Source organism: Crinia signifera, chromosome 3 (assembly GCF_055691185.1).
Source record: "Crinia signifera chromosome 3, ASM5569118v1, whole genome shotgun sequence".
NCBI lineage: Eukaryota > Metazoa > Chordata > Amphibia > Anura > Myobatrachidae > Crinia > Crinia signifera.
This window is the reverse complement of record NC_139219.1, coordinates 198,484,256-198,510,809: the sequence shown is the minus strand read 5'-3', so window position 1 is coordinate 198,510,809 and position 26,554 is coordinate 198,484,256. Positions and strand designations below refer to the sequence as shown.

Below are 26,554 nucleotides of genomic sequence, written 5' to 3'. Positions count from 1 at the left end.
TGGTTAGTCATTAAACACTACATGACTCCGGTAGTGGAATAAAAAGTAAACTACACAAAAGTGTAGAGCTACAGTATAACAGAACAGGAGATGAGGGATCAAACTTAATGTGTATTCTTTGTACACATAACCCTTTTGCACCAAAAGGGTCTGAGCCAGGATTTAGAATATGGATACAATCCAGGTCAGATCCAGGACCTACCCAGATAGCACTGTGGTATCAATCCAGAATATTTCTGGGTTGTTGCTATTCAGAGTGTAGTGCCGGCATTGAGATAATATCTCAATGCACCGGAAACTCCAGGGTTTCCCTGAATGTCAGAGAGGAGCAGCATGGGGTGTCCATCCAGAGGGTGTCTGGGGTGTCATAGCTGTCACCAGGGAGAGAGATAACAGCCTCCCCATATGGTAAGAATTGGAATGGTCTGGAACATAAGAGGAGGCTGCAATCTATCGATTCCGAGAAACAGCTGTTACAGACACCTGATTTGGCCAAGTCACCATGCTGTAAACCGGCCCCAGCTCAGATAACCGGTGTTACCCTTTTACACATCCCCTTAATCCAGGTCCTAACCTGCAAGCTTGAAGTGTTGGATTTTTTTTTTTGGTGTGGACCCTTTTCCACTGAGCAAAAACCCAGATGATTTGTGTTCTTGGGCAAAACCCCAGGTTTTTCAAGGCAGTGGAATCACTATCCTATAAAATAAACAAGTCACTATGGACGCAGCACTGATATTTTTTTGACAAGAACCCTAGTAACTGAGCAGTTAACAAAACAAAAAAGTCAAACACATCAAATGTGAGACTGATATTTACAATAAGATTCAGTTACCATAGAGCCGTGTAAACTTCATTCCCCATCTACAAATATGCAGCATAATACTTGTGGCATTCTTCCATAAGGCTTTACTCACAGATGCATTAGGGACATGTGACTTAACAAGACAGGAATCCTTTAGGCAATGGCATATGTAGCTTAACATACTACTAGGATGAAACAGTATACAACTTGAAAAAGTAACAAACAGTTCAGCATGACCCACTATAATTACAGCATTTCAGACAGTCAAGAATTCAAGAAATATTATATAGGACTCTAATAATATTATATATAGAGTTATGAATGGATTAACAAGTCAAACATTTGTCAAGAATTACAGCACAAAGTTCTAGATATACTTGATATTTCACAGTACCTCAATGCATGTGTATTTCACCAAACCCAAACTGCAAAGATTATATATTTTGTCAATGGTGAAAGGAATAAATATATTTAATATAATTCAGCCTTTATTCACCAAAATATTTGGTCAGATTTTGATAGATAGGTATAGAACGTCATTACCTTCCAATCAAGACTACATATGCAAAAAAAGAATATCACCAATAAATAATAAATATAAATGGGGGTCTGCTAGAAGTGATGCAAGAATAAAAGCATGAGTTCACAGAAAGGGTTTGTGAAGGAACAGAGAAACACTACAACAGCGAGCAAAAGAAAAACAGTGAGCCTCACACAAATATAGCATATGCATGGAAGTATATGTGAATAACAATTGTAGAAATATGTATCACTGTGGATTACTGGGGAGTTGAACAGGGAACAGTCTGGTTGTCCAACTGATAAACGTCACAGCCCACATTGGAAGCCGTCCAAAAACAGCTTTGTGCAGAGGATGTAGGTTTTGTGAATGCAAATAATCTGGAATAAGAGCTTTTACAGCTATTAGCCCATTTCCTTCATTAGAAAGGAGTCTTCCAAAGGAGTCGAATTAAAAAAGAAAAACACAGCTCAACACGTAGCTTGTTCTAGTCTATGTCTGCAGAGGACACTCAAACAAAAGAAATGTGGGCAAATAAAAAGTCACAATATTCATCTTCTGTAAATGCTGTTTTACAAATTACATGTGGGGCTGAAATAACCCCGCAAATAAGATAAACACATGATAAATATCCCTTTAGAAATGCAACACAGAAACCGTGGCAGTGTGGACTAATCCTGCAAGGGATGACCACTTAGAATTACCATTTGCAATTATTTTTCCATTGCACCTACCCTGTATATTCTTTTAGAAGACACTGGCCCTAATGCAGAGCTGAATATAAGGTGGCTTTATTTGTTCCTGCATTGTGTGCATGGAACTAAATGTGTGTATCCACCAGCAAGGGCATCACTTATGCTGTGTACACACGGGGGCAATAGGGGCTGAAATCGCTGGGAATATGGTCGCTGAGCGACCATATTGCCAGTGATTGGAGTGTGCACCAGCGATAAATCGCCGGGTGCGCGCTCCCGTTTTCAGCCCCTGAATGGTCGCTGGTCTGAGGAGCATGCTCCTACGACCAGCGACATCCCCTGCCTCTTCACCGAGCAGTGTTTAAATTTTCATCTGCGACCATCTCTGGTCGCAGATGAAAACGGGACATGGGGCAATATGATTGCTAGCAATATATTGCCAGCGATCATATTGCCCCGTGTGTACGCACCTTAAGCCTTGTGACACCCGATGTGAATGAAAGACTATACGTTGTAGACGCAAGCAGCTAAAAAGGTGGTTGGCCTCATGGGAAAGGTGTGGCTCCTCGGGAAGGGTGTATGGTCTCACAACCGGACACCTGTTTTAGTCAATCCAAAGAGTCCTGGAGATGCTGGGCTGTCCCGGGAAACATTGCTGACTCCTATACTGTGTTGGGAGCCAATGTAGCACCTGGTTCCGATCTCTGAAGAGGAGATAGCAATTTGGAGCGACACCCAGGGATCCCAAATGTTCTCTTATTCTGTTGACTAATTCAAGCTATAAGGGAGAGAAAATGGTCAAAAATTGGAAAAGTTTCTGTTTATTTACTAAACCTGGCAAAGAGATTGGACTTTGATGTGACTAACACAGCACACATTGTTCCACCTCAACACACACTTGTAGCTGAAGGAACAGTCTCCTGTACCTAAGTGCCAATCCAAAAATATAAATGTGAAAAAAGGTATTGCAGTACTTCATGAGTGCACTTTACATATGACCACCACAGGCCAGAACACACGCCTGGAAAGGAGGAGCATTACTAATAGGAATAGAGAGGTTATAGTGTCAACTTTTATTTCTAGAGGCTTTATCTTATCTAGAATCAACTCCGAGAAGGGCTAATAAAATCTTATACAGGTTACAAAACCAAAGCAAAGATAACATCAGAAATGAACAAGTTATACTGTACCAGGAAACAGTGTCATGATACATAGGTTATCTATTAGAGACTAATTTCATTTTGCTGGAACACATGGTCCAGAGAATCTCCTTCCTATCCATCCTACATATACACTGGAGATTCTGTAGCTCTGCCAGTAGTGTCACATAGTAGAATATGGTAGAGGAGTAGCATTAAACACTTACATGCAGGAGGTTTTTTGAATGAACAAGCCTTAAAAATTACATTTTGCATCCATGTATTATGCAAGCAAAAGAAGAGTATCCAATCCCCCTCCTCCAAAAGAGGGATTACGGAGTCTCTTGATCAGGCCCTGGAATGTCAAAAGGCATTCACAAGTACAAGTGTATTTGGTTTAGATTGAGTAAGGGAGAACTCTTAATTTACAAACAGTTTAAGATACTAACCTTAAAACCTGAAATCTGCTGCAAAAAGGACTACAGTCTTCAACAGTACTGTAATGTAACACCATACAACACTGTGAAAGGGTTCAGAGAGCATCATATTCTGCAGCTACTGATCAACATCTCAGCAACATGACAACGGTATAGGACTGTGTAACAATCTAAGGCCAACCTTCAAATGTAGTGCAAATTAAATATAACATGTAGATGGCATTTTATTTTGAGAGAGATAGATAATACAGTATTATGTAAACTATAGGGAAACATAATTGTATATGCCCATTATATATTTTACATGTAGAAAAGAAACTATACCAAACAAAATACAGTTATTGCAATAGAAACTACAAATGTATATGCTGCAGCAGTGTCATACCAACAAGGCACCACTGCACATGGGAATGACAGGTATAAGATTATATATTTTTTATTTAAATATTTTTTATATTCACCAAGATGTGTACTAAATACCAAACATGGCTGAACATAGCCACAATATAAGGACAAAGTCACGTCTAAGGCTTTGCTTTGGGTCTATACATTAGGAGTGGGCATTCAGAATAAAAAAACCAATGATATATATATATATATATATTTTATATTGTATTTATCTTATAGTGGACTTTTACAGTGGTTTGTATCTTTGGAATATGCTTTGTCTGTTTTTGAAGCATGACATATGCAGAGACTTGTTGCTGGCTTAACACTTTAAATTACATGTCATATACAAGCAAAAGGTAATTTTGCAGAACCACTATGTGTTTTTATATGTTGGCATCAAAAGGAAATTTTTGGTATATTGGCCTTCGAAGACTTATTGAAGTCTATGGCAATTGGCAGCTGCAAACATCCGACTGAAAGCCCATCAGCTGCTTCACAGCTTCCAGTCGAGGATGTTTACAGCCGCTTACTGTCAACAGAAAATACCTTGTTGGGCTTGTAAAAGATAACCCATGGTTTTAGGGTTTGTAGCTCACTGTATAAAAACCAAAAAAAATAAAATCTATATTTATTATATATGAAAGAAAGGAGAAAATAAATACCATTCCACATTTCTAAAAAGAAAAACAATTTTCCTAATTGGTAAATATTAAGAATACAATTAAACACTGAACAATGTCATGCTGGCAAATGTATTGATGTGTTCTAAGGAACTACTGTTCATAGTCTTTGGGTCAAGTCATAGTAAGAACAAAGCAAACTTGAATCAAAGGTGAACAACTCTACATTCCAGACATTCCGTACACTTGGCATAAAAGCAAAAACCTTTTTCAACAGAACAAAAATTCTGCACTTTGGCATTTTTTGTAGAATGCATTTATTTGTTAAAATTTCCACCTAAAGTAAAATAATAATAATAATAATAAATAATAATTATTATTATTATTAATGTCACTCACACTTATCTGTAAAACAATGTTGCCAGGTGCTTCAACAAAATAAATAGAAAAACAGAATACACTCAGGTAAAATAATGATGACAAGTAGGCCAGATAATAACATCAACCTTTCAGTGTCTTTACTTCGTCAAGACGATCATCAGGCATTAGGGCACTATTCATGTCATCAAAGGTGGGCAATCCGATCACATCTCTAACAGTGCATACAGCTTGATTAACAGGTTCTCAATCATTTGAAATGTACTGCTTTGTTTATTTGATTCACAGAAAAGGGCAGGGCCAGTGATTTTACAGCAGCTCAATTTCAGCTTTTTGACCTTGATTAGGTCCAATCATCGATATAGACCTAAAATATTTATTTAAAGGTCATCATAAAATTAATCTCTTTACAGCATGGCATATAACAAAGACAAACATAACACAGGTAGAAAATGATGTAACGTAAGACACAATGAGGACAACAATACAAGTACAGATATGTTGGCATACTTGTAGGCTCCTTTCGCTAGAAAATCAGCCCTATATGTTGCAAGTCAGTAGTGCCAGGCTAATGAGTTAGGTCTAACGAGACCTGTAGCACACAAAGGATAGATTGTGGACACATCTGTAGCTTCAAAAAAAAAAAAAACACCTTGGACCAAATGTGTATATTTGGATGAAGACACAGCAGAGGATATATAAAGAGATGTAAAACCGCAGAAATGGGGGGAGGGGGAGTAAATAAATAAATAAGAGAAAGGAGGGTCACACTTATGAAAGCTTACGTATTAATTGGAAGAGGCATAAGTAGAACCCTGAGAGGGTGACACACTGAGGACAATGGTAAGGGTGGGGTTAGGAGGTAGCTTTGCAGGCATTAATGGACTGGTGAGCTTTAAGGGTTTACTAAGGAGAGCATTCCAGGAATGGGCACAGCTGGGTAGAAGTCCTGGAGGCAAAACTGAAAATTTGTTATCAGAGGGTGAGGCAGTAATCAATGGACAAAGCATAGAAGGTGGTAGATGATGTGGATGGAGAGGAAGCTCGAGATGTAGGGAGGGGAGGAAAGGAGAACAGGTTTATAGATGAAAGTGAGGAGCTTGAAACAGATTCTAACAAAGAAAGAGTTACTGAAGGAATTGGCAGAAAGGGAGCGTTAAAAGTAGAAAATTAATTCAACAGTTATAAACAGCCCAAGTGTAGCATATTCATGAGGTGTTTTAAGATTTATTCCAAAATGGATTTTTGGCATAAACAAAAGTCATGGATCGAAAGCTACCGAGCTTCGACCAAGATGTGTTTGGGTCGAGAACTGTACAATACTTGCCAAAGGAGTCTCCCTACACCAGGAGATACAGCAGGCTGTGAGGTCTGTCAGTGTGGTGAATCTCATGGATTCAGGTAATTAGGTGGGGGGCCTAGGCAATTTCTTAATAGTGGTTGTCCATTTAAGAAAGACCATTCGCTCATCCATTACCAGGTTTATGTTTCAACAAGCCAGATTGGACAATAAATCTGTAGAATTCTGGCCAGCTTCACAAGCCATTAACAATATTGTTCAGTGACATCACCCAGCCCCCCTCAGAACATGCAGTCGTGGACAGTATAGTCAACATTGAGCAGCATGAACAGATGGTGGAGGACAATGGAATAGAGGATATGTACAATACACAGTAGACAATGTGAACGACCTATCATTATCTAATTATCGTGCTTATCGTCTAGTGTGTGCCCAGCTTTACACAAATACGGTTTGTGCATCTTTGTATCAGAAACTGCAAACTACATCTGGTGGCATAAAGTGGACATTTCATGTTAAAGTATAGTCATGAAATAGCACCAGTGATCACCTATTCTCAACCAACAGGAAGAAAATGCACAGTATTAGGAAACAGAGGATTTTCAACTTTATTTTCATTCCCAGCATGTTGAGCAGTAAGGAACTTAACCAAAATACCACCATGAAAAGAAATGGATCATTGCACAAGTATTTCACTCACATCCTGTTTCACCATTTTACCTGTGGGCAATATGCTTCAATCCAAACCTTGAGGGAATAGAAAAAGGAGGCCAAAACATCTTATTAATGTGCTTCTGATTAATGCACTCAGAAAATAATGCAGTTGCAATTGTTTTTAAATAAATAGCAAATCCCAGATTAAAATTCTAGTATATATATTGTTATATATATTGTACAAACGTTTTTACCATTCTTACATTATGTGGCAGTTACTGTTTTCTGTAACTGTGGATAGGCTTATGAGAAAAACATTAAAATTAGCCATCTTAGAAAGACACCACTATAAAACTTCATAATGCCTCATCCTCCTTTATAAGTGTCACTTAACAAAATTAAAAGAATATGCAATTATTCAACTGCTAAGACAAACAGTAAAACAAAACTATATATAAAATGAAGTCAACCCTACTTTGGTAGAGCATGTAGACTGCAAGGCTGTGTACAACTGAACATCCCATTGGCTGATCTAGTGACTGGTATTGTAAGCATACACGCTTACCAATCTGCTGCTCAACTGGCCAGATATACCTAGGCAGGCATTTAAGTGTGATGCCATTGTTGGCGGTACTTGCGGGCAGCAGAACAGGTTGGTTGGTCAATTGCCCGTACACACATGCAGATGTACCAATATGCAGTCCACAGATATACTGGCTGTACACGAGCCGGACCGCTTAGCAGCATAGGCTGTATGGACAATATATAAAATTGGGGGAAGCTCTTTGAATCACTGAATATTTTAAACCTTTACTAATCTTGTGTTCATATGACTGAATACATCAGAACTAAATAGAAGGACAAGACTCTTGTTTCCAGGTAGTTGTTTGATTTAAGTTTTTTTCTTTTTAATTGGGGAGAGGGCTGTGTCCAAGTTCCACCTTATATTAACTATACCAATAAGCAAATTGTTATCTCCTTTTCAATACCTCCATGATAGCTACCAGAATCACAACTCTCAAAAGGTCATGTGATGCCATAGAGGGGAAAATGAGAAGGGTGTGGTCACAGTGCACAGAACAGGCAGAAGGAACACAGTCTGACAGACTAGGTGTGGTAGCTCATCCCAGATACCATGCGTTATATCCCGATAATGTGATTTATGGCACAGTAAAAACAACCTTATATCTGTCTACAAATGCAAAGCCTAATTTTACGGTTAAGTGACACATTATGCGGCAAAACACATGGGATCTGGGATAAGGGCCAGACCCATGTGTTATCGGTCTCCAATAATGGCTATTGCAGATTCTGTATTGCGTGCCTGTGGCACGTGAAGCAGAATCCAGGAGAATGCTGGCATTACGGGGCTAACTGGAAAGCCCCCAGAAAGCCAATCAGTGATCACAGGTAATTGAAGATCCCTACAATGGTTCAGAGTCAGCAGTTCAAATAGGCATTCCAAGCCCGCTCTACTCAGAATACCTTGTTTCATGTGACTGTTGCTGCCATGGTAGTTTATGACACTTTGAAAAATGTGTGGATTCAAAGCATTTTGAAGACACAAACCAAGTAAAAAAAAAAAAGAAGAAAAAAAAAAGTGTTTACAAAGCTGCTTCTCATAAACAAAACAAAATCCCCAAAATACACAAAAAAGGCATGCAGAAAGGAGTTCAAAATGATATATAGAAGGTTAAGCATGTAAAGTATTTTTTAAATAACTCAACCTTCTGCATATTTGCCATATGTATCATAAACATGACAAACATTACACAAAGAATCTGAGAAATTTTCTAGTGTAGGTTAAACATTAACAAGCAATACAGTTATATTTGCACTAAGCAAACACAAGCAATTATTTTACAAAACAGTATATAATAGCTATATGTTGTTAGTAAAATATCCAGCGATCTGCAAGACAAGAGATGTTTTACACAACCTAACATAAAATTCAATAGTCAGTTAAAAACAAAAGATCTTTCCACAGTGAAATGTATTGCTGTGGGATTGTTAAACACACAACAACACACATTTTCATGCAGCAAAGCCATTGCCTTATAAAGGATGTGATCTTAGATCACAGAAAACTGCTAATATGGTATACTGTAGACCAAAAGTGTAACTTAAATAGTTTGACTTAAAAAAAAACCCTTCAGCCATCAGATTGTTTGTGAAAGTTTCATTGCTTAGTGATGTTGGTTGGTAGGCAGGTCTCAAGTTCCCAGAAACTGATAAAACAGGTTTTAGTAAGTAATTAAGGTAACAAATGTACTTGGCAGGGTAATCATTGTATTAAAAAAAAAAAAAAAAGGAAAGTTAACTATCAGTTGAGCGACAATGGAAAAACACTAACTTTCTAAATTAAAAAAAGGGGAAGAAGAGGTTAAAGTGCAAAGAGAAGCAAGCTAGGGAAAAAAAGCTGGAATCAAATGCTCAGTTGCTATGGGGCAACTCATAACCTTCAAAAACCTCAAGGTTGTTCACTTTTAAAAAAACAAAGAGGAAGGACAAAATTCCAGCTTAAGTACACTTGAGTATTTCCATTGCTTCCCTACTTTTTCAGCCACACCCTAGAAAACAATTAATGACAGGAAGCTATACAGATTTAACATTTTGCAACAAGACAGCTTCAGGCAGAAAAAAAAACTTCCTTAATTTCTTGTTCAATAAGAAACTATTATACACCTCATTTGATATTCTGGACACGGATGGAAAAAAAAAAAAAAAACCTGATCAGTCAAGCATAGGTTTAACACTTCAGTATGATTAACAAAACAAGCTTTCAAAAGGTCAGTCAAATGCCAACAATGTTTTAGGGAAAGAAATAAAAATAATAATGTAGTTAGTGTCGGTATGGGGGTTCTAATACTTGCGGCTTGCAATGCAAAGATCACTTGTTGACCATTTAGTTAATTAATCTTCATACCAAGTGGGTTTTTAAATGCACTGCCTTTGAAATATTTAAGGGTCAGTGTTTCTTTTTCATGGGTGATGTTTCTATTTATATTTTAGTATTTCTTTATTAACAGTTATTTATATAGCAGAAACACATATTCTGCAGCGCTTTACAGAGAATAGTTGAAGTCCCAGCCCGAGGCCCTTATTCTGGTTGGTGCGGTCGAGCCGCATATGCGGCTCCGACCGCACCAGACGAATCCCCGCCCACCATACGGTTCGCCACGGCCGTCCGTACACGGACGGCTGGCGAACCGCACGAAAATGGTGGAGGCGTACGCCTCCACCATGCTGGGAGCTGCCCCCTGCATTCGATGGTCGACGACCATCGAAGGCAGGACCGCACGCCGCGGCAGCTCCCGCAAGCTGAGACCACACGGACAATCGTCCGTGTGGTAGCTTGTATGGGGGCTGAAAGCTGACATCCGCCGACGTCAGCTTTCCGCCCCCATGAGTGGCGTCATGCCCTCATTACCATGCGTACGCCCCGCGTTTGCATGGGAACGCCCATGAAACGCGGGGCGTATACATAGGGAAATGAGGGACTGAAGCCCCTCACGCCCCTATACGCCCCCTTTGCGGCGTCTAATTTTTTTAAACGGAGATTTCCCCTGCACATGCGCAGAGTGACCTCTGCGCATGTGCAGAGAGAAAACATCGGCGGTACGGCCGCATGCGGGCCGTACCGCTTCAATCGGAATAAGGGCCCGAGTGAGGCTTAACAATCTATATTTATTTATAGAATCTTAGTGGATATAAAAATACACAATCATTCTTGCAAACCTATAGCATTAACAAGCTGCCCTAACTGAAATGAACACATACTGCACTCTAGTATCACCAACACATGGACAAACTGCACAAACTGGAAGGTTCACCTCCTAAACAAATTTAAAATGTAAAGGTGCGTACACACGGGGCGATATATAGCCCAGCGATATATTGCCGGACAATATTTTGCTCAATGCCCCATTTATCAGCGACCAGAGATGGTCGCTGATGAAAAGAAACCTTTGCCGGCGGTGCCGCAGAGGTAATCAGTTGGTCGCAGGAGCAAGCTCATGTGACCAGCGATTAGAACGGGGCTGAAAACGGGAGCACGCACCCGGCACACTCCCATCACTGGCAATAAGGTCACCAGTGACCATATTCCCAGCGATATCAACCCTTATCGCTGCAGTGTGTACACAGCTTAAGTATGTTTCCATGCATTTTCATCATTTGTTTCATGACAAATGATTTCTATATATTCATTCTACAAGACTGAAAGAAGAATCTTAGCTCAAATAGTAATTCCATAAAAAGTAACATTTTACTACTATACATTGTAATCCAAACCGTATAAAGAAGGCATGTCCAAACTATAGCCCTCCAGCTGTTGTGAAACTACAAGACCCATCGTGCCTTGCCACAGTTTACTATTAGGCCGGGAATGCTAAAACTATGGCAAGGCATGTTGGGATGTGTAGTTTCACAAAAGTTGGAGGGCCACAGTTTGGACATGCCTCGTATAAAGCCTAGATAAATTATGCAGAACACCACAATATAAAAAAAAAAAAAACACATTAGAGAAGGTTTTCAAATTCGACCCTAACAAGACCCATTTTAACAATGTCCATGCTTGGCCACATTTGCTATTATTAAACTTATAGATTGTCTATCAGACATCAGGTAGAAAGGGTCAACAGTGCTTCAGGTCGACACAGGTTTTATTGGTAATTTTGAGTGAAATGTATTGTTCCTGTTGTCTGACCGTCAGTAGAAACTTATACCATTGCAGGCTCGCTTCACTTGCCATATTTCAGGCATGGCGGCCTGCTCCACTTTGCTTTCCACGGATAACCATTCCCAATAAAGGGATTTTTGTAAGAACTTACCGTTCGAATCCCTTTCTCTGATATGGTCCTGGTGACACAGCTCAACACTGGGATGTAGGAGGGTCCGAAGGAGCCAGGCACCTATCCTAAAGTTTTAGAGGGTAGGCTCCTCCCCTACTGCATCCCTGGACTCTTCAGTTCAATCTTTCAAAGCCACTGGAATACATAACTCAGTACAAACGCCTGCACATATTATATGCACATTTTATAACAGAAAACTGTTAACTTTTAACCATTTTAACATGAACATCATGAAACTTCTGGCATACTTACTGAGCGTAAGGGAGGGATCGCTGTGTCACCAGGACCATATCAGAGAAAGGGATTCGAACGGTAAGTTCTTACAAAAATCCCTTTTTCTCTTTCAATGGTCCTGGTGACACAGCTCAACACTGGGACGTTCCAGAGCCGGTCCTTTGGGAGGGTACGCTCAGGTCTGCAGCTCTCAGCACTGCTCGCCCGAATGATGCGTCCTCCGACGCGAACTCATGGAATCTATAGAATTTGGCAAATGTGTGAACAGATGACCAAGTGGCAGCTCTGCAAACCTGCTCAGCTGTGGCCCCATGTCGAACCGCCCAAGAGGTGGCAACTGACCTGGTGGTATGCGCATTTATTTTGGCCGGTACTGGTCTACCCACTTTGGTGTATGCAAAGGCTATCACAGACCGCAACCACCTAGCAATAGTCTGCTTAGATGCAGGCCAACCAATTTTGTGTACGTCGTACAATACCAACAATGTGTCAGTCTTCCTGACACTCTTCACTCTGTCCACATATATGCGTAAGGCACGCACAACATCCAAAGTTCTCAACTTGTCCCTTTTCTTAGACCCCTCTGGGGGTTGAAACACAGGTAGAACTATCTCCTGATTTAAATGGAAGGTAGATACCACCTTCGGTAAAAACTGAGGCACTGTTCTTAAAACAGCCCTGTCATCATGAAAAATTAAGAAGGGAGATTTACATGACAAAGCTCCCAATTCTGAAACTCTTTTAGCAGATGCTACTGCTAACAAAAACACTAGCTTCCACGTGAGAAACTTAAAGTCAGCCGACCTTAAAGGTTCAAAAGGTGCCTTTTGAAGGCATTCCAAAACCAGTGATAGATCCCAAGGTGCTACTGGTTGCTTGTATGGAGGTTTCAACCTGGATACTCCTTGTAAAAAGGTTTGAATTTCCGGCAAAATGGCTATCTTTTTCTGGAAATAGATGGACAAGGCCGAAATCTGTACCTTCAGTGACTGAAGGCTTAGGCCCGATGAAAAACCATCTTGTAAAAATTCCATCATTCTTGATAGCTTAAAATGAGATGTATGAGCCTTTCTTCTCTCACACCATCGAATGTAAGTCTTCCAGACTCTATAATAATTTGCCGAAGATACAGCTTTCCTGGCTTTTATCATCGTCTGTACTACTGCCTCAGAAAACCCTTTTCTTTTCAAAATGGCGGTTTCAATAGCCAGGCCGTCAAAATCAATCGATCTGAATCCAGGTGATTGAACGGGCCTTGTCTTAGAAGGTCTGGTCTCAGAGGTAGACGCCATGAGTCCACAGACAACCTCTGAAGCCTCGAGTACCAGGATCTCCTTGGCCAATCTGGGGCCACTAAGATCACTGGAACCTTCTGCCCCTGTATTTTCTTCAGAAGTCTCGGTAACATTGGTACTGGTGGGAATGCATAAAGGAGATCTCCCTGCCAGTGAATAGTCATGGCATCCACTGCCTCCGCTAGTGGATCCCTTGTTCTGGCATAGAACCTGGGCACTTGACGGTTGATCCTGGATGCCATCAGGTCCACATCCGGAGTTCCCCACATCGAGGTGATTTGTTGAAACACCTGAGGGTGTAAGCTCCATTCCCCTTCCTTGAGCTCCTCCCTGCTCAGGAAGTCGGCTTCTATATTCTCTATTCCTGGGATGAATATAGCCGATACAGCTGGAACATTCTGTTCCGCCCATAGGAAGATTCTGGATACCTCCCACATGGCCAATCTGCTGCGTGTACCTCCCTGGTGATTCAGATACGCCACAGCTGTGGCATTGTCGGTCTGAATCCTCAAAGGGAGGTTCTGTAACCTGTCTCCCGCCAAGGAAATCACTTTCCAGACAGCTCTCAGCTCCAAGATGTTGATTGGTAACGCTGATTCCTCTGCCGTCCACAGGCCCTGAAGCCTGAGATCCAGGGCTATTGCCCCCCAGCCCCTGAGACTGGCGTCGGTAGTTACTATCAACCAGTCCCAGGTCTGTAATGACCGACCCCACTGAAGGGAATCTACTTCTGTCCACCATTTCAAGGATTCTCGGGTGTCCGAAGACAGCACTATCATCTCGGATTTCATGGTCAAAGTGTTTCCTGACCAGGCTGACAAAATGTTCCATTGGAACCTCCGAGAGTGGAACCTGGCAAACTGAAGCGTCTCGAATGACGCCACCATCTTCCCCAGGAGCTTGAGGCACCTCCATACTGAAATGCTCTGAGCCCTGAGAATCTCCTGGACTAGGGTGACCAGATCCCTGGCCTTTACCTCCGGGAGGAATACCCGATGAAGATGGGTGTCCAGTATGACTCCCAAGAATTGGAGCCTTTGTGACGGTACCAACTGAGATTTTTGCAAATTTAAAATCCAGCCGTGAGCCTGCAAAAAACTGATGGCCTCTGCCAAGTGACTCTGCAGCATGGCTGCTGACTCTGCTTTGAACAGGAGATCGTCCAAATAGGGTATTACTGTGATTCCCCTGAGCCTCAGCACCGCCGCCATTACTGACATTATCTTTGTGAATACCCTTGGCGCGGTTGCTAGCCCAAAGGGTAACGCCCGGAATTGTAAATGCAGGTCTCCTATGGCAAACCTCAACAAGGTCTGATGCTCCGGGTGTATAGGAACGTGCAAATATGCGTCCTGGACATCCATGGACGCCAAAAATTCTCCCTGGTCCAGACTCAGGAGTACTGACCGTAGAGACTCCATTTTGAAATGGTCTACCCATAAATGAACATTTAGAGACTTCAAATTTAGTATTGGTCTGAAAGACCCGTCTGGTTTGGGCACCAGGAACAGCGTGGAGTAAAAGCCTTTCTTCCACTCTGTCTTGGGGACTAGTGTAACCACCCCTTTTTCCAAAAGGGAGTGCGCTGCTCTCACAAGAGCTGTACGCAGCCGTGCCTCCTTTGGTAAGGATGTGGGAATGAACCTCTTCGGAGGTGACCCTCTGAAAAGGATTTTGTAACCCTGTGTTATGATGTCTAGCACCCAGGCATCCTGGCCTAGAGAAGCCCAAGCGTCCCTGAAGTGTGTGAGACGCCCGCCCACTTTTGTCACTGTCGGGCAAAGCCCCTGACAGTCATGCAGAGGGTTTATCCTCTCCTTTATTGGCAGGCTTCTTGTGAAAAGAGCCAAATTTTGACTTTTGTGTCTTGCCTCTAGAGGGCTGAAACCTTCCCCTGAAAGACTGTCCTCGAAAGGACGCACCACCTCTAGGGGAGGGCCGAAAGGACGGCTTAAAAGCAGAAAATCTGGATGTCTGCTTTGCTGAGGAGGCCGGCAGGAATGTACTTTTGCCGCCTGTGGCCTGTTTTATAATCTCCTCTAATTCGGTACCAAAGAGTACCTTTCCTTTGAAGGCTAATGTTTCCAGAGCCTTCTTGGACTCATTGTCTGCTTCCCAGGCTTTAAGCCAAAGCACTCTCCTGGCATTAATGGAGACTGTGGACACTCTGGTTGCCATTTTAATAGCTTCCTCCTCTGCTTCAACTGCATATTCTGCTGCTGCCTTAATCTTTTCTGCAAGCAGTAATGCACCCGGGTCAGCCTGCAGCATGGTGCATAATTCACCAGCCCACTCTATCATGGCCTTAGAAACCCAGGCTGAAGCAATAAGGGGTCGTAAGGTAAACCCCACCCCTTCAAAGATAGCCTTGAGGTTTCCCTCCAGCTTTTTATCCACAGAATCTTTAAAAGCTGCACCGCCTTGTACTGGTAATACAGTAGCCTTGGACAAACGTGCCACTGAAGCGTCCACAACTGGGACCTTTTCCCAGAGCTCCGCGTGAGACTCTGGCATGGGGTACAGATTAAGGAATCGTTTTGGCATCTGAAGCCTCTTATCAGGCGTTTTCCAAGCCCCTTCTAACAATTCCTGTAACCCCTCATCTGAAGGAAAAGTAACAGCCTCCTTCCGCTGTCGCTTAAAAACACCTTTAACAGGAGTCTTATCCTCCACAGTCAGCTTTAAAGCCTGCTTCACAGCTACAATGAGATCCTCTATACCAGCAGCAGAGTTCTCTTCCAAATCATCACCCTGATCCCAGGGGATGTCAGTATACTCTCCTTCCTCTTCATCTACCACAGTAGTTAAAGCATAAGACCTTCTAGGGGTCCCTGCCACATCATCCATTTTGTCCAGCATTTCACTGAACCTGTTAATGCCTTTTGCAGTATCCTGCATCACCTGGATAAGTGCAGGATCTGCCTGGGTAAGAGGCAAGGAGCCAGACGACTGCTGAGATGATGGCATAGGTCTCTGTGATTCTACCAGCCCATCACTCTGCCTGTCCAAAAGCTGCACCAAAGCGTTTACTGACCTGCCTAGGGCCCTGGCCCACGCAGGTTCCATATGCTCTGCCCTATGGGGATCACTGCCCATGGGTCTCACATCAGCGCAAGTAATACATAAGCCCCCCTTGGCCATCTGCTCAGGGACAAATTTTTGTGTGCAAACATTGCACGCGCTCAGTGCATTAAGGGCTCCCTCCCCCAAAACCACAGCCTGATGCTCAGACATGATGCAAGTGATAAATGTATATCTATCAGTATACACAGTGCAAACAATGTACAAGCGTTTATACAGAGCAATGCACCCAGTCACTTATCTGTCTGTAGGTTTCAACTGCGGGGAAGCGATGCCCAGGAAATCCAAGTCACTCTGCCAGGATCAGTAAGCCAGCTCAGCTCCGCTGCAAGCGTTCTGAAAGGCGCCAAAGTCAGAGTGAAGGAAGAGACCACAGGTCCCTGCTGCTGCGGGGTCCGTGACCTTTTGGCGCCAACCACCCCCAGCAAGCCGCTCCTTAGGTAGGATTTCCTAGTTCCAGTGTCTCCCCCTCAAATGGGGATCACTTGGAACATGCCTGTCACAACGCTGCTGTCCTCTCATCTAGGAGCTCAGCGTGTAAGCTCCGCATAAAATGGCCGCCGCCATCACGGAGCGCCTGTCCCCCATGATCCCCACCTAAACGTGGAGCCGGTTTCAGGGTACTCCGGAGCCCAGGCAGCCTTTTAGAAAAGGCTATAAGCGCTGCACAGGGAGACCAGACAGTGTCTCCCCTGTGCACAGTGAGCTGACAGGACGCGCTTCTGTCAGCTCCTGCTGCGCAAGCAGTGTGAGGATTCACTATGAGAATCCTCACACTGTGCCTACCTAGCTAGGGTAAAAGTTAATAAAATAATAAAAATCCCCTAACTACTCTAATTCTTCGGCTGCTCCTGCAGCCCTTTAGAATAGCACCCACTCCAGTGGGCACCTAACACGAACTGAAGAGTCCAGGGATGCAGTAGGGGAGGAGCCTACCCTCTAAAACTTTAGGATAGGTGCCTGGCTCCTTCGGACCCTCCTACATCCCAGTGTTGAGCTGTGTCACCAGGACCATTGAAAGAGAAAGATACTCACATGGCTAGTAAATAAAGCAGATCCTAAACCTGGGACAAAGCAGCAACAAACGTGTAGACCTTAAGCCCAGTATACATTTTGTACCTGTTGACCTAATGACTGTCTATCATCTGGATGCCATTACAGGGTTGGTACAGCAGTACACATAACTACCTCACAGCACTGTCACCGGTTCAATTTCCACCAAAGCGATATTGGAGGAGTTTGCTCTGGTTTCCTCTCACACCCTACTGGTAGGTTACTTGGATTCTGACAAAAAAAAAAAAATACTCCTTGATTGCAATCAATATTCCCAATATTCCCTACTACATATACAATTTCCATTGGGACAGAGACAGACGTAAAGAAAAAAAAGTTATCCGGAAAGTGCTGTGTTATACGTGCACTTAATAAAACAAAAAGTTATTTCAAGTCAAATAATTACTTTTGATCACAACGTTCACTGACATGTAGCCAAAATAAATCATGAGAAAACTTCAAAAACGCATACAGGACATAATGTAGTCCTGATATAACCCAAGTAGTTAATACAATATTTCCACTTCACTACACGCTGTGTTATTCAAGGACAAGTAAAGGACGTCACAAATGTTGCCATAACATCACCACTGACCGTCACATACACAATACCAAAAATGAAAATTACGTAGGAGAGATTGCCAAATGTAGACAAGGTTGTCAGGGACAGTGTAAATAGCGGCATGCTGCTGGAGAACCTGACTTTTTCCTACTGGGTTTTTTCAGTACCTTTTGTTCTACAAACAGCATAATTTAATTTCTTTTTAGTTTTTGTCTTGGACATAGACAAGGATTCCCAGTGATATATACTTACGGCATTACAATTCTTTTTATTTTATTAATTTGTTTTACAAATATGCATTAATTCCACTCTTTTCTTTTGCATTTGTGAAAATTTGTGCTGCGTCTTAATTCAAACTTTATTGTATTGTAAGTATGATGACTTTGCTCTTTAATGTAACATTCAATTCCGAAATAAAACGATAAAAAAAAAAAAAATAGTAATAATAGTGTCATAGAGGTGTCAGGGAACACACAATTACTGAAGATTATAGCACAAGAATAGGTCATCTTCAACGGTGAAGTCTTACTAGCAAGTCAGTCATTGGCTCCAAGTTAAACATTTATTAAGAAACCATTGCATTCAGCGCTTTAGACATATGGCACTAGCCCAACTGAGGCAAACATGCACATATATACATACTACATTGAGTTAGTGAAACATTACAAAAATAAACTGTGTATTATCTCTGCTTTAGGCTTTTGCCCTTTCATTTGTCTAAAAGCTTTTTAACATTCTGGCAGGTGTAAAATAATGTATCCGATTTTCTCTATGTGCCAGGATATTTACCTGATATTCTTCTATATAACTGCCAATGTTTATTCAGTAATATAGTAATTGAAAGGGAGAAAAAAGGTTCTGTTGATTGAAGTCTCATTTCAGCTGCCTGCATGAGCTTTGACGGATACTAGGGATGGAAAGGAAACTAATTTTAGCACAACACATCCGGTCATCAGTCAAACATCTGGATTTTCTTTAGAGAAAAAGGTCAAAGCAAGATTTAATCTGAAAAACTGTAACCAAGTTGCAATTTTTAAATCTATTTAATCACAGCAATGTATGAGGATAGTCGCTAAACTATATTGTTTAACCCAAGCAAGATATAAACACGGCACCAAGCCAGATATAAATGCATGAGGAAAGTGGTTTTATCCCATAGGAAAGAAATAGACAATAAAAAAAATATATATATATAAAAATAGATGACCTACTAAATGGCATTGTACAAAGTTACACGAAGAAGTTGAGCATGAGTTCAGTTTCCATGAAATATGAGGGTACAAATTGTTCTGCAAAGAGGGCTTATATTTTTGCACAGCTACATTTACTGAAATGACCAAGAACAGACACAGATCAGTTTATTGAAATATACTGACTAAAAGGAATGAATCTAGAAAAATAGAAAAATACGTTTTAAAAGCAGTAACGTTTTGAACACCTGGGGTCACATTTAATGAGATATTGAAAATGTGATTTTTGCAATTTTCAGGCAAAAAAAGTCAGAATCGCACCTTTTCCCGAATTTGCATATTTAATGATGCGATGAAAGTGCGATTTTTAGTTGTGCCGAAACCCGCATCCAGATGTTTTCCCATTGAAAAATATACAATTCGCATATTTAATGAGATGCGAATCACCACACATGCAGACCAGGTTCTGACAGGTGAATAGGCCAGAACCTTGCACAGATCATTGAGATCTGTGCATGGTCCTGTGTAAAAAAAATGTGTAATGTAGGGTACACACCAGGACGACCTGCTCACGATGCACATCGTGAGCGGGTCGTCAGTGTCTCGTCCGACCCGCTCACGATGACGCGGGAGGGCACGACCCGCTCACGATGTGCACCGTGAGCGGGTCCGATCCGATGGCGACCCGCACCCGGTTGTATGGTCGTCATTGAGATCCTACCTGCAGCAGGTAGGATCTCAATAACGACCGACCGACCCGCGGGACCGCGCATCGGATCGGAATCGCTCCACACCAGCTCAGAAAAGGGCCCAATCAGCACACAATCTGCATCCAATTGATCGGAATCGGATCTAGATTGTGCTGATCGGGCCCTAGTCGTCCTGGTGTGTACCCAGCATAACAGTGTTTTTTTTTTTTAAATGGAGTGGGGCCCCCCTCCTGAGCATAACCAGCCCCGGGCTCATTCAGCCGGGCCTGGTTTCAAAAATACGGGAGACACAAAGCATAGGGGTCCCCCATATTTCTGAAACCAGCACCAGACTCTTGGACCGGTCCTGGTTCCAAAAATACAGGGGACAAAAATTCTGGGGGCCTCCATATTTTGAAACCCGCACCAAGCTCCAACAGCGGTGTCATGCCACAGCCGGGGGACAATTTTTACATAAGTTCCCCCGGCCAAAACATGAGCACCGTGGCTGGTCAGCCTTGGACGGGGTACCTGGAAGAGTGGGGACACCCCCCCCCCCCCAAAAAAAAGGGGTCCCCCCCCCCCAGGCTTCACCCGTCCAGTGCTGTCACCGGCGTCCCAGGGCGAATTTGAAAATGACTAAAAATCGCATTCTATTAAATGTCACCCCTGGGGTCTATTGGTCAATTATAGGGATTTAGACCCGATAATTGTACTTTATTAATGCAATGGGACAGATGTATCAAGCTTCAAAAAGTGATACAATGGAGAGTGATAAACAGCCAGCCAATCAGCTCCTACCTGTCATGTTACAGGTTGGGTTTGAAAAATAACAGGTAGGAGCTGATTGGCTGGTTGTTTTTCATTTATCACTTTTAAAGCTTGATACATCTGGCCCTGTGTGTGGAAATAATAAAATAAATACCACGCAAATCATTCAACTTGCAGGGATCTACAAGAAACCTACACCTGTGACGTGTTTGGAATTCTGTAACCACATCAGAGGTCTCATTACTCCTCTATTTGGTCTCCTGTACATGCACGGGCTACTGGCCATGCATTTGTGGTGGCCACTGCTGTGAAAGGTTCTGGATGAAACTTTTCCTGTTAATTTTGCGAACCGTAGCCCATAGGCTTCAACAGGATAACGCCATCTTCAGACAGAGTTAACTGCGTGTCAAACTCTGGAATGCTTTGCATTGGTTTGGTAAATTTGACAGCATAGCATCTCCCCAAGAACATAGAAAACTATGGGGACTGCAGCTCATATGAGAGCAACAGCAGCATAAATAAAGATATATGATGTGGTACATTTGGGGATGCTTAATATTGGTGAGTATCCTCTGAAAATGAGTGTTTTCAGGGAATATTGCTCAAATATTACCTGGTTACGGTCTAAAATGGTAGACATTGTCTAGGTAGACAGTCAATAGGTCAACAAATCATTGCCATGCACAAGGTGGACATAAACAGCAGGTCAACACAAGCAAAATGTTGACATAAAAATGGTTGACACTTGAAAAGGACATAAGTTTTTACTTTTTTTTTGGTGTCAGGTTGTAGTTGTACATTTCAGCATGTGCATTAGTGCAGCTCATACTCTTGAAAGGCTCACTTTGCCCGCACTGCACTGGGCCAGGTGCCTCGCTACTGCGTGCTTTGCACATTCCCAATCAGAGTCTGTGGGCGGTATTCAATGAGCCAGAATCGCTGGTCACAGTGATCCAGATTTAACATTCGCCTGCCAATCGCCGGTTTTTAGCTGTGAATCGCCATGCATGGGGATTCGTGGGGAGTCGCCAAGTAACCCTATTCAACGTGGCTGAGAATCGCCGGCCCTAACGGCGATTCTCAGCCATACCGGCGTTTCCCTATACAGCCGCATTAATGTAGTCAGTTGTTTAAAAAAATGCAGAGAAATGCCAGAAAAAAGCAAATTACCCTGTACAAACGCTTCCCATACAGCATACGGCAAACGCTGGGTATTCTGCTCTACGGGCAAACGAAGGAGTGAGGTGGGGAGGAGAATCATGGGTAAGTGAGGTGCACCATGGGTAAGAACAGTGCTTTGTGGGAGAAAAAAAAAATGCCTGAAAAAATTAAATATATATTTGTATAGCACTTCTACGACCATGACATCACACAAGGGCAGCAAATAATAATACATTAGACTTGCATAGTTAAATAGAACACTTCAAACCAATTATTTCACATGTTCCTATAAAAGTTCACCAGAAAAAAATGACGAGGGACACTCGGTGAGGAACGGCGATATGAAAGAAGAAAAAGGAATCGCCAACTTCTCATTGAATACACTTTTGGCGATTCCCCTCAACTACCGTCGATTCCCCATGTAAAATCCTATAGACCAAAAACGGCGATTTGGAGAGAATAACATTTGGCGATTGCTGCTTCATTCACCGGTAGTCATCGGCGATTTCAGCTCATTGAATACGGTGATTCGCATTTGGGGCTCCAAAAATCACCGTCAGACACGATAAAAACACAGAATCGCCATAAAACTTGGCGATTCTGGCTCATTGAATACCGCCCTATGTGGATGGTATGAAGAAGTCCAAAAAATGTTCCCAAGAAATGCATGTTGACCTTTTGCTTGTGTTGACCATTGCCATATTAACATTGTGCATGTCAACCTATTGACTCTCTACATAGACCGTATACCCTTGAGATAACTAGGGCACTTGACCCTTGTGGTGCAGTATTTCTGGAGCAGATTTCTCACACGATATAGCATTATGATTCATGGTGTGAGAAATCTGCTCCAAAACTGCACTAAGGGGGTTATTCTAGTTCACTCTGACAAAATCCTTCTTAGATGGACAAAACCATGTGCACTGCAGGGGGGCAGATGTAAAATGTGCAGAGAGTTGAGTTATTTTGTTTCTGTGCAGGGTTAATACTGGCTGCTTTATTTTTACACTGCAATATAGAACTCACTTTGAAGTAAAACCCCACCCAAATCTAATTCTCTCTGTAACTACCATTCATAAATTAAGTATTTTTCATGCATAGTGCTTTGAACAATATTCTGAAGAGCATGCTCCAAAATGTTCTAATTCTGGCTATGGAAAAAGACACTTAGCCAAGCAAGATATTCATCTTAGTTAGAATTGGCATACCAAAATGAACAAAAGTAACATTTTACATGTTAGCTGTATTGGATTGTGCATTCGGTATTCATCTATCTGCCTACATGGTCTACCAGCATGTACCTATGTAGTTTTGCTATAACCCATGGATTAGATTAGTGGTTCCCAACCTCGATTCACAAGTACCCCCCAACAGTTCACTAATTCAATAATTAGTGGATCTTTTAAAATGTGTCAGTGAGTAAGGAGTGCACCTGTGCACCTGCCAGGTGACCTGGAAAACATGAACTGTTGGGGGCACTCATGATCAGACACATGCATGAATCAGGATCAATGCCAGCAGATTTCGGACCAGTAACGGGCCATACACACACAGGGAGATTCCTGCTTAATTTATAACCAATTAGGCTAAATCGATTAGAAATGAAGCACAAATTGCTCAGCCTGTATGCCCAATAGTGATGCGCAAGCCCACGCATCGCTATCGCTGGTCTAGATAAAATCAAGCATGCAGTATAGATCTAGTCAGGTCACTTAGCAAAAGACTGCAAATATTTTAAAGAAGAGATCTACGTACCATCCTGTAATATCTACCTATTATTTAAAAAAAAAAATTTTTTGCTTAACGTAAATCTCCTATACTAACTGGGTGAGCACAAATCTCTTGTGCAAATCTCTCAGTGTGTATAGGAGATCTACACTGTGGGAAACGGGTTAGATCAAGACATGAAAGAGGTCGATATGGCTAAGGTCCACAGGGTCGGAAGTTCGAAACAAGCATTAGGTCAACAATGGGAAGTTGACAGTCAAAAGGCTACATTTTAATTCTCAACAAAAAACTCATGTAGACCTTTTGGACTGTCACCCATCCCAATGTCGACGAAAAGCTTGTGTCGACCCTATGACCCATACACAGGAAATCTCCTACCCTAAATTTCTCAGAACACATCTTAGAAAGGTGAAATTTTTGTAGAACAAGGCCATCATTTTAAAGATTTGGCATATTATAGAATGATCATTGAATTGCAAAACATTTTAAAATTAACTCAGAACTATTGACTTCCATGTGTAATATTAAACTCTATTAGACAGCGACTGACCTTGAAGTAATAAGGTCATATATCCAATATACATTGTGCTATATATGACTGTGGTAACCATGGTAGTCACATGGAGTGGAAACACTGAAAACTTATACATTAAAAGACAACCTTAGGAAACACATAAGGGAAATGGCAATTATCAACACCTCTTTATGGCATGCTGCTACAGTGATGAGGAATGATACCATGTGCTTATCAATAGAAATGTAAGCTAGACCTGAAATCACATACACCTTTAAAGCAGTATACTGTAAATGTCAGAGTTCAGTTCTAACGATAGCTAGTATCTTATGTGGATGCACATAAAAAGGTGTGTGTGTGTACCATTCAACTCCTGTTCTTTTTTCAGGCTGTAAAATGTAAGGCACAAGCTGATTGGCTGGTACTTTATCTCTCATAATTTTACTTCTCTTCGAGAATATAGTTCTAGTCATTTCAAAACAAACTAAAAGTTGCATGAAGTTTGACACCTAACAGGAGCTGTGTCTGCCGCACATGGCTACCGTGCGCTACAAGTACAGTACATCAGCATGGAGAGACGCAATTATTACAGACGCTTCTCTTGTTAATACAGCCAGGGTTGCCCAGCAGCAGCAGGAGGATGAGAGGGGAGGCCGGGCTGCTGCAGCTGCGATTAGTGCACGGAAGGGAGCAGCCGGATGGGGGCGCTGCACGGTATGTGTGTCACAAGACACCGTGGGAGGGGGATTACTCCCGGCGCTGGTTGTCCCGGAGACGAGCTGTGATACACAGCGCTGGCTAGCCCGGCACCGGGATACAGGAGACAATGCTTCCCCTCTGCTGTGCCCTTGAGCTGGCTGAGCCCCAGTGACAGCTCCGCCCGCCCCCTGCGGCTCCCCGGACACATCCCGCCGCCGTCTTAACAATAACTTGGAGACGAGATTTCCGGCCCGCCAGAAGTTGCAGCAAGGGAGAAAGTTCTCAGCAAGTTCCCAGCCCCGGCTGCAGTGGTGCCCGGTAGCAGGCGGGGGAAGGTCACTTACCAGCAGCCCGGTGTGGGCATAGGCAGGGTAGCATGCCATGGCTCAGCGAGCTGGGCAGCGCTCGGGGGGTCACCGTGGTCAGCAGGAGAAGCAGCTTCCTGTGGGACTCGCTCTATGCCTCTCTCGCCATGTTCCCTGCTAGAGCCCGAGCGCTCCCCCCTCCCTCCCTGTGCAGCCCTCCCTCCGCCGGGCACAGCTCTGTCACACACAGCTGGTGGCAGCAGCAGGCGCGACACGCCCCCTCCACAGCAACCAGCGGCAGCTCAGGCTGGGGTGACACCCGCACACTGCGAGCCCGATCTCCTCCTGCAGTGCACGCACACACCCGTGTCCTGCCCCGACAGCAGCAGCCCGGGTCCGCCGCACGGGGGTCACTGTGCCAGGCGGGGGCAGGCACGCAGGACACGTACAGTAGTAAAGGATACGGCGACCTCTCCGGAACGTTCTTCTCTCAGCAGCAGCACTATAGCGCAGGGTCCCCGGCTCCGCTCCGCACCGCCCGTACAGCGCCGCCATGTGATGTGACCCCATGTCCCCTTGCTGTACCGCTGTCAATGAACTCCGGTAATACACACCCCCCCAACATAGGCCGGTCCTCAAGACGTAGGGAGCCAGTAAGCGGTCTGGGCGGTACCAATGCTCGCACACGGGGGGAGGAGAGTTCCCAAGCTTTGTCCTAGTACTGATGATGAGAGAGGAGAACACTAGTTGTTCTTGGGGAAGTTGCGGAGGTGTGGCTGCTGCTGCTGCCTGCTGTCAGTGCGGGACATCGTACAGCCCGGCCCCCAGCCTGCAGCCACTCTCTGCATAATGCAGCGCGTACATTACCTAAACCGAAGGTCAAAGAAAGTGAAACATTAATTAGACCCCGAGCAATGTAGGACCGGCACTGAGAATCCGAGCGACCTTCTGTAACACGTCCCACCCCGAAGGCTGTAGCCCTTTCATTTTTCCTAATTTATTACATCCACAGTCGTTCTGTATGTGAGGCCCCTGCTCCCTGCTTGTGCACAGCTAATCCGATCCCTGTAACCCAGGTCAGCATTGTGTTTGCAGCACAAACATGATTTCCTTCTGTAATATATGAGACCTTGTAGGTTGGCCTCCAGGACGCAGGTGGTTACTTGCAAATTAAATTAGGAATTTATATTGGAATGTACTGGCTCAAAACCATCGATGTTGATTCTGTGTTAGTGTTTTAACCACTGGATGCCAGCATTCCGATGTTTGCCACGATCGAATGGTAAGCATTCAATGGTATTCCGATGATTAGACTGGGTCTCATCGGCACCCCTAAGCCTATCTGTGGCAGATTCATTTGCAGAGATGCACACATTTGTTTTTTAGCACATGCATATCAAATGTATATATTTTTCTTTACAATTTTTATTGCGATGGTTAGTTACTTATGCATCGAAAAATAAATGGCGGAAGCCCAGCCATCA

The 26,554-nt window shown here is 43.0% G+C and overlaps 1 long non-coding RNA gene across 1 annotated transcript; it reads right to left on the bottom strand.

Annotated features, from left to right (window-relative positions):
- Positions 1-1,272: 1,272 nt before the first annotated feature.
- On the bottom strand, positions 1,273-25,499 carry LOC146064114 (uncharacterized). The gene is made up of 3 exons (XR_014471749.1): positions 25,110-25,499; positions 17,587-18,920; positions 1,273-2,795 (listed from the first exon to the last, which is right to left on the bottom strand). It is a non-coding gene; the product is annotated as an uncharacterized LOC146064114 (long non-coding RNA).
- Positions 25,500-26,554: the final 1,055 nt, after the last annotated feature.